Below are 14922 nucleotides of genomic sequence, written 5' to 3'. Positions count from 1 at the left end.
ATAGTTTTGCAAATAGATGTAAAGGAATTTCCATATCTCTGTTTGCCTTTGTTGGCCAAAAATGTTACTGGATGTCAAAGCAAAATATTAAAATGTCAAAGCAGAATATTGCATGCATAACACTTCTGTGATTGTGATGTCTTTCAAAGGGGGAGGGGAAGTGTGTAATGTCAGTGACATTTAGCACCAACTCTAATTGCTGATTGCAGTCACTATTATGATCAATATATAAATAGATGATGAGTGGAAATTATTTTTCTTCTCCAAGCCTGTAGATAATGAGAATATTGGAGGATCCTTCTAGTGATCAGGGTTGGATTATTGTTGCTTCTGGAATGGCAATAACCAAGCTTGGTCTCCTCAGATTTACTGTAGAATGTTGTTTAACTATTTGCCCCAAACTAGGGATAGACAATTTCTTTCAGTATATTTTTAATGTTTGATGTTTTATTATGTTTTTATATGTGCTAGAAGCCACCCAGATTGGCTGGGGAAAGCCAGCAGATGGGATGGATTTAAATAATAAAATGTTGTTGTTGTTGTTGTTGTTGTTGTTGTTGTTGTTGTTGTTGTTATGCATTTTTAAGCAAATTAATACAGTGCACTGAGATATGTGCATGTGTAAATTTACTTCTAGCAATGTGTGCATTGGAACTCCTTGGCTGTTGACATGAAGTTTATACCGGAAATTTAAATTGTTGACATTAAAGTAGATTAAGTACTCTGTTACTCTAGTGTGAGAAATCCACTTTAAAAAAAGACTTTGTGGTTAGGAAAGTGATGGGTAAACATTCTGAAAAGTGTGGGATCATAGAATCATAGAATTTTAGAGTTGGAAGGAACCCCAAGGGTCATCTAGTCCAACCACCTGTAATGCAGGAATCTCAGCTGAAGCATCCACGACTGATGGCCATCCAACCTCTGCTTAAAAACCCTCAAGGAAGGAGAGTCCACCACCTCTCGTGGGAGTCTGTTCCACTGCTGAACAGCTCTTACTGTCAGAAAGTTTTTCCAAACATTTAGTCGGAATCCCCTTTCTTGCAGCTTGAAGCCATTGGTTCAATTCCTACCCTCCAGAGCAGGAGAAAATAAGCATGCTCCCTCTTCCATGTGACAGCCCTTAAGATATTTGAAGATGGCTATCCTATCTCCTCTAAGTCTCCTCTTTTCCAGGCTAAACATACCCAGCTCTTTCAAGAGTTCCTCATAAGGCTTAGTTTCCAGACCCTTGATCATCTTGGTTGCCCTCCTCTGCACACGTTCCAGCTTGTCAACATCCTTCTTAAATTGATGAATCAGTGATTCATTGGAAGGCATTTATCAACCACAGAATCAAATAAGGATGATTTCAGGATGAATAGTTCTTGTTGTATAACCTCCCCACAAACAAATCAGGACAAATGCTCAATGAAGACCATTGTCTAATCTCTGAGTAAGCTTTGTGTGATCAAGTTGGGATGAATGCTCAATGAACAGATCGTCTGGAAGGGCTCTTAGTAAGTCAAGAGTAAGACTTTAGTTACAATTACAGTAGTCAGAAATGTCACAAGCTGATCTTGACAGTCAGCTTGAGTGAAGAAGTCTATAGCTGCCAGCAGAAGCATTCAGCAGCTGGTGCCCACCTGATCTTCGGGGGGGGGCACACATTCCACATAGTAGGCACCATCAGAGATATATGGATGTGAGGTTGGCATGGAATGGTAAGAGACTGATCAGACCATCCCTACCCCAGGCCAGTGCTGGATTTACGTATAAGCTAAACAAGCTATAGCTTAGGCCCCCACTCTCTTGGGGGCCCCCAAAAAAAAATTAAAGAGAAAAAACTCTGGATGTACATTTCCAAAATATAATATTAAAAAATAAAATAAAACCTACATACAGCAACAGTGTTTTGTGTGGTGTAGGCTCCTATGATGTACGTAATGGGCCCCGCCTGCTAGCCTGCTCCCTAAAATATCACATATAAAGGGCCCCATTACCTTCAGTAGCTTAGGGCCTCATCAAACCTAAATCCAGCCCTGCCCCAGGCTATCAAGAGAGAGTCATGAGGAAGGACATACTTCTTCAGATGGATTAGTCTTCTCTATGAGACTCACATGAACAACAGACTTAGAGCAGAGAACTAACCACTGCTCTGTGGTGGTGGGGACATTTCTGGGTGTGTCAAATAGTTCTCCATCTTTCATATTTTTGCCTATTCAAGAGGTTCCCCCTTCAGACCTTCTGTCCATTTGTGAAGGGTCTGGGGCAGAGACAATGGAGATAGGGGCATGGGGCGGGGACAGCTTGCATGCCCCCCCCCCCAGCTCCCACTCCATGCATCCTTGGAGGGTAATTTCTGACAGGGGCTTGGGTGTTTTCGGAAACCTTTAGAAGACTTTGTGTTCAATAATAACAGGTTACGCTGGACATGTGCCAGGTGGCAAGCTTTCTGGCAACAGCTCATTTGTATGTTTATGTTGAAATCCCAGGTACCAGCTGCCTTTTCATTAGACAGTTATTAGCATTTTCTGCACTGAGTTCAGTAGGGCTAAATGGTTATCAAGTTTTCTTTTGCTATGGAAAATAAACTCTTTTGATGCTTTCCCATTAAAATCATGCTTGCCATTTACTGCCATTTCTCACCCTTCATGGGCCTATTTTTCATCTTTAAACACAGCCAAGGTTGGCATTACATTCGTCTTAAAGAACCGTCTTGAAAGCGCCAACGTTATTTCCATCAGTGTCTTTCAGATCCCACAGCTGCATTAACTCAATGAAGCAGTCAGTCTTGTCTTAGGCAATTTTGATGTAATCAAAAAGTGCTCTAACACCCTTGGCTGCACTCAGGCTTCTAAGAGGGTAGCATTATGATTTTATTTTCTTGGAAAACACTGTTTATGCTACAGAGCAGCAGAAAGAAAGGGGGAAGAAATTGAAAACAAGGGGTGGTTTGAGGTTATTAATGCCAGCAATTGCTGTGGTAAGGAGATAGGAAGGGCTGGGGTAGACCAGACCAAATCCACAATGGCCCCCTAAACAGGACATGAAAGCAACAGCCATTTCCTAGCAACTGGTATTCAGAGGCATGATGGAGGTGGGTTTGTTTGTTTGTTTAATGTTGGGGTCAGAAAACAGGCTGGATTCCAACTCTCATCAGCTCTTCAGTCAACAAAGATACCAGAGAACTTAAAGAAGAAGATGAAGACAAGTTTACAACCTAAGACACAACACAAAAGGGAAAAGAGATGGTGAGGAGGAGAAAAGCAATCTCATGCACCAGTTCTTAAAAGTTAGAGACTGCACAGTTCAGAAAGAGAAGCCGGCCTGTCAGCAAAACTTTCCTGTGTCTCCCCCTTCCACCGTCTGATGGAATTACTGCAATTCAGCACAAAATAAAAAATTCTTTCCAGTAGCACCTTAGAGACCAACTAAGTTTGTTCTTGGTATGAGCTTTCGTGTGCATGCACACGAAAGCTCATACCAAGAACAAACTTAGTTGGTCTCTAAGGTGCTACTGGAAAGAATTTTTTATTTTATTTTGACTATGGCAGACCAACACGGCTACCCACCTGTAACTGCAATTCAGCAGTGAATCTGCGGCTCCTGTCTTGGTGGATTTTTCTTTGGAGACTCATTGGAATCTGCCTTCAATGATGTAATCAATCAGCCTTCCCCTAACTGGTTCCCCTCAAAGGTTTTGTACTCAGGTGTCCATCAGCCCCAACCAGCATGGCCAATGGTCAGGAATAATGAGAGCTGTAGTCCAATGACATATGGAAGGTACAACGTTGGTAAAGGCTGTGGAAGAGCCTTTGTATGTACTTGTGTCTTGCTTTGGGTTGGACCTCAAGCTATGCTGGTATTGAGATGTCCACCAGACATGCAGAGCCAAGCTCATTCATACCTGCACTTCTAACCAAAAGAAGATGCTCAAAGTGGTTTACAGGCAACATTGAAAGTTAATATGCAATTCCAATTAGCTGGGTCAATGGAGAAACACATCTGTAGGTATTATGGTGGCTTTTAGAAGGTAGGTAGAATATGATGAGTTGTGTTTCCTCTAGTGTTAGAAGACTCAAAATTAGCCTTCCTCATTTGTGCTTTGGCCTTTCTGTTTTAAGAAGCCAGTTGTAATGTGATGCTGCCTTTCCCTTTTGTCCTCTTAAATGTGAATAGTAAAAACAGTTGCTTGTATTCTTCCTACACATTTACAATATAATTTCCAATAAGGTGATGCATGCAGACAATTGGCATGAGGCCCTTTCCTATGAAAAAATGGTGGGTTGCATGCATTGTGCATTGGTCATGGCTGCACCTGTCCTTCAAGAGCTTTCCAAAACACTGGGATGCTCTCAGTGGGCTCCATTTACTGAGTTTCAGAATATGTTATCTCAGCAGATGTTTAGCCAACTGAACCCTTAAAAAGACTGGCAGGGCTTGACCTTCTCACGATTCCATCTCTCTGGAACTTCTGTTATCAGTATTTAGAGGACCTATCACCTGTTCTGTAGTCACTTGGTGCTGCATGGTGGTGGGTCAGGGGAACGTCTTCAGATCCCCAAGGAGAGTTCAAATGGAAGTAGTGCAGAAAGGGTGATGAAGGCTCCCCAACAAGTGGAGTGACTGGTTTATCATCTGAACCACTCGTCCTCATGCCAGCACAGGGACATGACAGTGTCACATGCTAATTTGTGCATGTGGCAGAAGTGCATGAATGTTCAAGCTTCCTTGGTGTTCTTACACGAATTGATGAACTGGCACAAGGATTACAAAACCCCATGCTTCTGTTGGTCCTCTGTGATTCTACCGTTCTATGGTTGCATACTGACTCTACTTTTAAAGCCCATTCAAAGCTTTTTTCCCCTCACACAAAAATCCTGGGCAATGTAGTTTACCCCTTGCGGATTTATAATCCTAGCAATCCTTACTTTCTAGCAAATCCTTGATGGGACAGGGAGGGGCATATAGAGGGGCTTAATATGCATAGAGATCACTCTTAGACGTGATACCTGCTGCCATGGGTTCTCTTTTTAGTGATGCCATCAAGCAGCTGCTGGGTCAAATCAAGGAATATATACTGGCTCAAATATTTCATCCCGCCGTGTGTTATCCTGGATGCTATATGGCTAGGCTTGATCAAGTTCATTGTGTAAAGTATCCCATTCTAAAGCTCTGCATTTCAGAGCCTTCCCAGAGCTGGAGCAAGCCTAGCCAAACAAATCTATAAAATCTACACAAATTGTATGGCGTTTGCTCACTCTTTTTCCTATGAATCCCTTCTCATTTTCAGTCTTCAGTTGCATGAGATTGTACTTTTCTAAAGTAGGAAAGATTTATCAATTTTGTATTTAAATCTGAAGCTCACAGCTCTAATCGTAATTTAATATGACTAAATACGTGCATACTTTATGGTCAATCATCCAGATCTTTTACAAGGTCCCTTGGCTTTGGAATTACTAAATCTTAAATGGTACTATATATGAGCCTTGTCTGACATGACATATATTGAAACAGACTGCAGAACGATCACTTAGTGATGAGAACCTTGCTACAGTTTTAGTGAACCAAAGCTAAGAGGCAAATTATTCAATTATAGTAAATTTACAGTAGCTTAATATTTGATAGAAGTGGTTCTTCTATCATCAGAGCGTTGCATTGGAAACCCTTGAGCAGCAAAATAGCTCCGGAAATTCCGAGGATGTTTTAGCCACTTATTAAGAAAATTCATCTATCTTGATCTTTTATGAACACTTTGTGCCTCTTATAGCTTGTGTGCAGTAATTATTATAACATATTTTCCATACGCACTTTTGACTCTTCAGATTAGTCTTAAATTGTGAACTAATCCAGAAGGGGGAGCAAGAATGCAGATTTGGGGGGGGGGGAGGGAGAGAATCAACCAGAAATGGGAATAGATAGGCCACATGATTTGTCTGCACAGAGGAAGAGCTCTTCCAGGTGGCTCTAATCTGGGAAGGCAATGTGATGCCCTCCAGAACTTCTGCACTGCAATGCCTATCAGCCAGTATGGTCAATGATCAGGGATGATGGGGAATGTAAAAACATATGGAGGATCTCATGTTGACTATATATGCTCCAGATGTGGTAGGACTCCAACTCCCTTCATCATTGGCCATGCTGGATGGGTCAGGTTTTTTTAAAACAAACAAACAAAACAAAACAAAAAACAGATTTTCCAACTGTGCATCCCACCAGACACCCACACTCACAAACTGAATGAGCTTTGCTCCCTGGTTTTGGTGTTGGTTCCTCTATAGGAGTCAATAGCTGTTCTGGGCTATACAATAACTAACAGGGCAACCCAATGGCCCCGGCACTGTTGTAAATCTTAACTCAGTGACCTGTGCCAGGGCCATTGGATGATCCTGAAAATTATATCGTTTCCCGCTGCCTCATCAAACTTTGGCCTGTACTTGTCCTAGCCAGCAAGGAGCTCCAAAAACTATCTCCAGCTGCTACAGTTCTCCTCTGTCCCCGAGTGCCTTCTTGCTCAGCCCTTCAACTCTGATTCTGCTAAGTTCACTGGTGATCATGGAATCCAACTCCTAGGTGACGAGGTCCCTTTGTCCCCACACCAATAAAATATTTGAGGGTGCTGGACCCCCAAAGTTGATGGGCATTGCCATTCAAATGGTGTGCTTGCATCGCATCTTGTGATCAGTTATGTGGGGCAGGACTTACCTGCCCTCTCCCACACAATATTCTATTCAAGTTGGCATATCTTACAGTAATTCGCTGCTAGTTCTCTCTCAGTTTAGGAAAAAACAAAACCACAGCACAGGCTGCGGCACTTTCTTCAGGACCTGCAGGTTCCCCCTCCTTCCTTTTCTAACCCTTCCAGTGAAAGTGAATATTGGAAGATTCGGGAAAGACCAAAGAAAGTACTTCTTTACATAACAGGCAGTCAAATTGTGAATTTGATGCCACAGGATGAAGTGGCAGCTTTACTAGTGGCTTAGACGCATTTGTGGAGGATAAAGCTAGAGATGACTGTTAGTAAGGATGGTTTGGTTTAAAATTAAATAGAAGGGGCAAGGGGACTATAATAAATTTTGTGGACATTTATGCTGTGCTGTTGTTGTTATCCAAGTGCTATGTTTTTATTGTGTTATGTATTTTTTGCGTTTCTATACTTTAAACCGCACTGTGATCCTCGGATGAAGGGTGGTATATGAACTTAATAAATATTATAATTAAAAATATTATATATAAAAATTTTTGCTGATGACACAACAGTTATTGGGCTTATCCAGGAGGACGATGAATCTGTGTATAGGCGGGAAGTAGACCATCTTGTTTCGTGGTGCACCGAAAATAATTTGGTACTAAATATCCAAAAGACAGTAGAAATGGTAATTGATTTCAGAAGGCACTCTTCTGTTCTGCCACCACTTTCCATTCTTGGTAACATGGTTGTAATAGTAGAGTCCTTTAAGTTCCTGGGCTCCATAATTTCTTATAACTTAAATTGGTCAAGCAACATCAATAGTATTATTAAAAAGGTCCACCAGAGGCTGTATTTCCTGCGTCAACTAAGGAAATTTAAATTGTCCCAGGAAGTGTTGATTCAATTCTACAGAGGCATCATTGAAACTGTTCTCTGTAATTCTATAACAGCTTGGTACGGTACAGCCTCTAAGAGAGACAAGAAAAAGCTCCAACGAGCTGTAAGAATTGCAGAAAGGGTAATTGGTGTTAGCTTGCCTTCAATAGAGACAATTTATGCTACCCGAGTAAGGAAGAGAGCAGAGAGAATTGTAGCAGATCCTTTACATCCCGGTCATCATCTGCTTGATTTACTTCCATCTGGACGTCGCTACAGGACTTCATATACAAAATCGGCCAGGCACAAGAATAGTTTTTTTCCCTTGTGCCATTAAATTGTTAAATTCGTAGTTGTATAGCTTAAGGGGAGGTAAAATATGGGTGGGGTTTCTTTACTTCTTTGTATTGTGAGAGGAACAGTGTCTGTATGTTTACATTGCAATGTAGCCGAAACAAATTCCAAGTATGTTGGAAAATGTACTTGGCCAATAATAAATTATTCCTATTCCTATTCCTATTCCTATATAGATGATATAGATGCATTGCACTCGTATGAGTAGGCTCAGAGTAGCCCACAAAATCTGAATCAACCATTCATTGTTCCTTTTCATATATATTTTACAGCAGTCGGCACGACTGTTTTGAATAAACAGCCCTTCCTCTTTCCCCCTTTAAAATGCGTTTGAAAAGGCACTCGCCCCGTACAAGTTGTATGTATGTTTTAAAGCCACTAATCCCCATTTTAGCCTCAGTGTAGAGACTAGGCTGCAGAGCAAAGTGTGTGCGATTAATAGAGAAGAATCCGCCTGCCTTTCTCATTTCTTTTATTAACACACGCACCTTAGGCTGGTCCGAGCGGAAAGAAAACAGTGTTGTGAAAAAGAAAGGGGAGAGATCATCTTTTACCTTTTAACCCGGGGATTGTCAATTTCTATCAGGGGAGGCAAGGCCTGACACGCTCAGGGTAGCTGCAGCCTGATTTGCATACGGCGAATTCTTTCATCAGCAGCAGGAATTGTGACAGGGGCTAATTAGCATTTCCACCCCGTATTCAATTCTTTTATATTTTTTTGAGGACAAGTGCCAGAAGCAGTGGAGGAAGTTTAACTAAACCCAGATTTTGATTTTCTTTTTTTCTCCCCCCCCAAAAAGGGTTCTGATTATGGAAGAAGAAGAAGATGATGATGATGATGAAATAACCACCATAATAATAACAGCATAGTTTCAGCAGGGTGGTAGAGGGACCCATAGGAAAGGGTGAGCGGATTCAGTCAGGAAATTAAGTACAGGAATAACATGCACGGATTCTTTGCAGCTTGTAAAGGCATTAAGGCATGGCCATTTGGCAAAAACAATTACTCTTTGTATTCACCCCAATGTGGGAGGCTATTGAGAGCCATGTTACATGGCCAGTTCACCCATGAGTCAAGGTAAGGTGACTGTCTCCGGTCAAATGATCCCCACGGGCAGAAGATCCCATTGTAGATCTTTGGTCTCCCCTTGTTTCTGGTGTAGATCTTCATTCATCACTTCTTCACTGGCAGGGAGAGGGCACTATTTTGTGGATCGCCTCAGGTGCTGGGTTAGAATTCTTCCCTTTATAGTCTTCTATTTGGAGTTGTTCAATCTTGGAAGCCTATGCATAGAGCTGCAAGTTTAGATGTCTTATAAAGGTTGTATAGTTACTTATCTCCTTGGCTCAGGGGTGGCATAACTCCATACCCTCCAACATTTCTCTGATGAAAATAGGGACGTCCTAAGGAAAAGCGGGACATTCCAGGATCAGATCAGAAACTGGGACAAATTCTGTAAATCCGGGACTGTCCCTGGAAAAGAGGGACAATTCGAGGGTGTGCACAACCAGTGTAGTGTAGTGGTTAAGAGCAGTAGTCTCGTAATCTGGTGAACCAGGTTTGCATCCCCGCTCCTCCACATGCAGCTGCTGGGTGATCTTGAGCTAGTCACACTTCTTTGAAGTCTCTCAGCCCCACTCACCTCACAGAGTGTATGTTGTGGGGGAGGAAGGGAAAGGAGAAAGTTAGCCACTGTGGGACTCCTTCGGGTAGTGATAAAGTAGGATATCAAATCCAAACTCCTCCTCCTCCTCCTTCTCCTCCTCCTCCTCCTCCTCCTCTTCTTTTGCACTTGGAGGGTTGTTCTGTGCTTACTGCAATCTGCACTCATTTGGTCTATGCTGCCTTCTTAAAGCAAAAAAAGTAAACTGATCTAACAATGTCCTTTATTAAAAAAAAACTTTTTTTAAAAAAAGTATACAGTGGTACCTCTAGTTGTGTTCCACTGTTGTTACGGACTTTCAGCTTACAAACGCAGCAAACCCAGAAGTGTTTACTTCCAGGTTCAACACGCACATGCGCAGAAGCAATCTGTGTGCTTTGTGCATGCGTAGAAGCACTCGATCGCGCTGTGCACATGCGTGGAAGAGGCGCTCTGGTTGTGGACTTTTCAGGATGCGAACGGCACCGCGAAATGGATTAAGTCTGCAACTAGAGGTACCACTATATTTATATCCCACTTTGTCCCCAATTTGGGATTCAAGGTAGCTTACATTTTTAAAACATCATTTTAAAACATAGGGATGTTTAATAGGTGATTTTATGCTCACAGTGGAACTGGCTTCACTTATCATTGAACAGTTATAATTAGGTTTTGGAGAGCCTCGTCTATAGCTCCCAGCACCACCTACACCACCCCCCAAAATAATTTCCAAAAATACAAAAAAAGAGAGAGCATGATTTACCAGGGACAGGACCCAGAATAATGAGACTACTTCTGATGGATAGAGACATTTGAAGCATGGGAAATGAGTGACTCATTACAGATGAAATAAAAGAGACCATATTAAGGAGTTATTAGTCCAGCTTGTAGGTGCAACGCAGACATAAAGTTTAAGTCCTTGAGCATTACTCCAAGGAAGTACAATCTTAAGTTGGGGAGCAAACTGCTAAAAGTAGTAGCCTGTGATGGCATCCATCACATCAACTTGTGAGGGACCCATCAAAAGAAGACAATTGCCATTTTATGGATTTCATACCACTCAATCAGGACAATGAAGACTCCCTTTGGAATCGTACTTGTAATTGGGGTGCTATTGGAAGAGGGATGATGTGGAGATGATTTGACTGTGGAATCATCTGGGAGGCATTTCGGGGTGTTTTGGGGGTCACTTAAGGACTTGCAAGCCTCTTCCCTTTTACAGCTCATTTTTGCATGTCTAATTTATGGCCTCGGTCAGCAGATTCTAACTAGGAATGAGGGAGACATTTGACTCAGGTTGTTGGAGGGAAATCCAAGCATACAATGCAAGTCGGAGAAGCTCACCCCCAAATGCCCCGTCAATCATTGTGCGGGGAGACACTGTCATTTGTTTGAACTTGGACAACTAACAGCGTAGCACCAGGAAGATTTCAGGACATTGCTTTCCCTTGTTCCTCACACAGAGCAGTTGCTAAGAAGAGCATAAGCTACCAACTAAGATGTCACCGGTTCAGATCCCATTAATTAAAATTAAAAACCTGAATGAATAGAATAGACATCACTCAAAAGGTAACAAAACAGGCGCTAGGCAAGCACATTAATGGGAAGAGTGAGCAGCCATGGAAGTTTCTTTATATTGCAGTGTTCCATCTAGCTCCACTGACCCACAATGGCTGCATCTCAGACAGGAGTCTTTCCTGACCCTGCCAGGAGGTGCCAGAAGTTGAACCTGGTATCTTCTGCATGCAAATCCCTGCATGTTAACCCTGAGCTATGAGCCTTCCCTTAGGTGCCACTGCAGAAAAGATTCCTGTGTTCTCCAAGAGTCACCCACCTAAGCTCAGAAGAAGGCAGCACATGGAGAAGAACTTCAGCCGCAGGCAGATTTTGTGAGAGACCAGTTAGACGCTCAGGGTCTCTGTCCAGTTTTATTGCAGCTCTGTTGTCTGTTTCTCCCCTATAATGTCCAAGTAGAAAAATGACAAAGGGCAAGACTCAACTAATTAGTCCTACTAGTGGAGGTCTGTGCAAGGATTTATGCTAGAGCATCAGAGCTTACACCCCTTGCATGCCTCTCACAAGTGGTTGGGGGAGGGTGGGAGGACTCCCAAAACAGCATGCGGGGAGAGGAGGGAATTGTTCTGTCCGGTGAACTGAAAAGCTCATGGTGTTGGAATGATTGCCATAGTGCTATGCTGAATTCCTCCCCAAAGCCTCCCATTCATATGTTCAGGGAATGTGATTGTACCTGCCTGTCCGACCCTCCCTCCAAACCTCCATTCACTTTGCAAAAGTTTTTTAAGAGGCCTCTCTGTGCATGCCTACCACTAAACACCCATGACTCTTTGCACAGTCAGGAATCCTGGTTAGAGAGAGTTCACAGTTGTGTGAATAACTTGTGTGTTGCAGTTGGGGCAGATGAAGGTGTCCGGTTCTACTGCTGCAGATGCACCATGGGGTTTCCCACCCCCTTCTGCACTCCTCCCAGTAGTTGTTCCCCCTCTGGTCACTGCTGTGGATATTGACTAGGGGCTGCCTGCTTAAGGTGGGCAGTAGCTGACCAGTGAGACATGGTGATCTCTCCTACCAATGAAGAAGAAGAAGAGTTTGGATTTGATATCCCGCTTTATCCCTACCCGAAGGAGTCTCAAAGCGGCTAACGTTCTCCTTTCCCTTCCTCCCCCACAACAAACACTCTGTGAGGTGAGTGGGGCTGAGAGACTTCAAAGAAGTGTGACTAGCCCAAGGTCACCCAGCAGCTGCATGTGGAGGAGCGGAGACGCGAACCCGGTTCACCAGATTACGAGTCTACCACTCTTAACCACTACACCACACTGACTGGCAACCCGTAGCACTTGTACCATGTGCCAATCTGGTTGAGCTTATAGCTCATAACTGCTGCCTCCCACGTTGGCCTTTTCTTTTTGAACTCACAATTTTTATGCCTTACAATGAGAGGAGTGGAAGGCTGATCCCTTTGATACCTAGAGAACAGCATTACACAAACACAGCTTAGGCTCCTACCTGGATTGTTCTTTAATTACAGAAAATTAACGAGGAGAGTTCTCCCTGACAGCCCCATGCCTCTAACTGTGTTTGTGAAAATATTCTGCGCTTTCAGAAGTGCAGAACTTCCATGCCTTTAGGATATAGCAGTTCTTTACTTGGATTCAAATGATTAAAGAGCTAATTTTCTTAGTGGGAGGTTGGTACATTTCTACCAGATAACTACATTATAGGGATATGGGTACTTTTCAGTTTCACGACAGCCTAGGGAATTTCGAGTCACCCAACTTTCCGTGAGCTGCAGTTCAGAATACGTGCCACCATGAAAGCAAACAGGAAACCACACACTAGGTACAAACAGCTTCTGAAGCCCCTATTTATTACATAGCTGGGGACTCTCTTTTTTCTCTTGGGGACTGACTTGTGCAGATCTGTTCTATTTGATCAAGATCTGCTCTGTTTAAATGAGTACATTCATTTACATCACAGAGTTAATTTACTCTGCATTATTCCGCTAGTGTTTTCTACTGGTTTTCAATGTTGCTGCAATTGTTCATTTTAATCTGCTTTAAATAAAACACACACACACATTCAGTAATTTATATAATAAATTATGAGGGCACTTTAGGCCAAGTTGGGCATCTCTGATGGACCCCAGCACTTAATTTATAAATAAAGGAGTTGCAGTCTTTTGGGTTACCCATCTCTTCTGGCTTAGGAATTCTACCTTCCAATTATGGATATGGAGGACCCACCTAAATTTTTATCAGTAACGAGGAAATGCCCTCTGCACATGCACCGGGGAACTCTTTTCTTTGCTGTCGCTTTGCCATTTACAAAGGGAGGGGCTGGTAGCTGGAAGAACACTTGAAGGGAAATGATCCTGCGCACACCATCCAACAGTCCTCCTTGAATCTTAATGGGGGGGTATCTTAAAGGGCCAGAATGCAATAGCAGTTAGTGGTGGCTTCTGCATCCGAGATGAGTAGACCAGTGGACATCTCCTCCTTTCTCCCAACATTCTTGAAACTTGAGGAAGACGTTGCAGGATCTTTTTCCCACTTGAGATCAGGGACATCCACTGCAGCTGGAAGTTGGATAATTTAGGACAGACAGAATAAAGCTAGTGAACCTATGGAACTCGCTCCCACAAGAGGCAGGGGTGGCCACTAACTTGGATGGCTTTAAAAGAGGATTGGACAAATTCATGGAGGGCAAGAATATCAATGGCTACTAACCCTCATAGCTATGTTCCTCCTCTGTTGTTGGGGGCAGCATGCCTGGGAATACTGGGAATCACAAATGGGGAGAGTGCTGCTGCCAGTGTGGTGTAGTGGTTAAGAGCGGTAGACTTGTAATCTGGTGAACCGGGTTCGCGTCTCCGCTCCTCCACATGGAGCTGCTGGGTGACCTTGGGCTAGTCATACTTCTTTGAAGTCTCTCAGCGCCACTCACCTCACAGAGTGTTTGTTGTGGGGGGAGGAAGGGAAAGGAGAATGTGAGCCGCTTTGAGACTCCTTCGGGTAGTGAAAAGCGGGATATCAAATCCAAACTCCTCCTCCTCCTCTTCTTCTTCTTCTTCTTCTTCTTCTTCTTCTTCTTCTTCTTCTTCTTCTTCTTCGCTTGTGGGCTTCCTATAAGCATCTGGTTGGCCACTGTGGGAAGAGGATGCTGGAATGGATGATCTAGCACAGGGGTCAGCAAACTTTTTCAGCAGGGGGCAGGTCCACTGTCCCTCTGACCTTGTGGGGGGCTGGACTATTTTTTTGGGGGGGGTGAACGAATTCCTATGCCCCACAAATAACCCAGAAATGCATTTTAAATAAAAGGACACATTCTACTCATGTAAAAACACTCTTATTCACTGATGGTCCACAAGCCGGATTTAGAAGGCAATTGGGCCGGATCCAGCCCCCGGGCCTTAGGTTGCCTACCCATGATCTAGCAGGCTCTTTTCATGCTTCTATGGGGGTTATACTACAACTCCCATCATCCCTTGTGGAAAATGCCAATGTCTCCACTGTGACCTGAAGCAACTTGATCTGTACGATTTGTCCAGAGAGAACAAATACTTTCCCCCATAAGGTGGCTAATGTCTTTGCCTATAGTCCCCAAAGGCTTTTCCATCCAAAAAGACGGTGTTTTTGAAGATCCTTTCTCGACATTCACGCAAGTCCATCACAGCTTCAGCTCAGGGTTTTGTTTTGTTTTTTTGGTTACTTGAAAGCAGATGGAGATTGATGTCAGTTCTTTCTTTTTCAGTAGTTATACACAGTACAGTAATCTGGGTTCAGACAAGTTAGCTTATTGAATGGAAACCCTCACCCCACCCCACTGGTCTGCATTCCAGAATTCAAAAGGAGGTTTTTTTTT

The sequence above is a fragment of the Lacerta agilis genome, chromosome 1 (genome assembly GCF_009819535.1).
Source record: "Lacerta agilis isolate rLacAgi1 chromosome 1, rLacAgi1.pri, whole genome shotgun sequence".
NCBI classification, from domain to species: domain Eukaryota; kingdom Metazoa; phylum Chordata; class Lepidosauria; order Squamata; family Lacertidae; genus Lacerta; species Lacerta agilis.
This window is presented reverse-complemented; position numbering follows the sequence as displayed.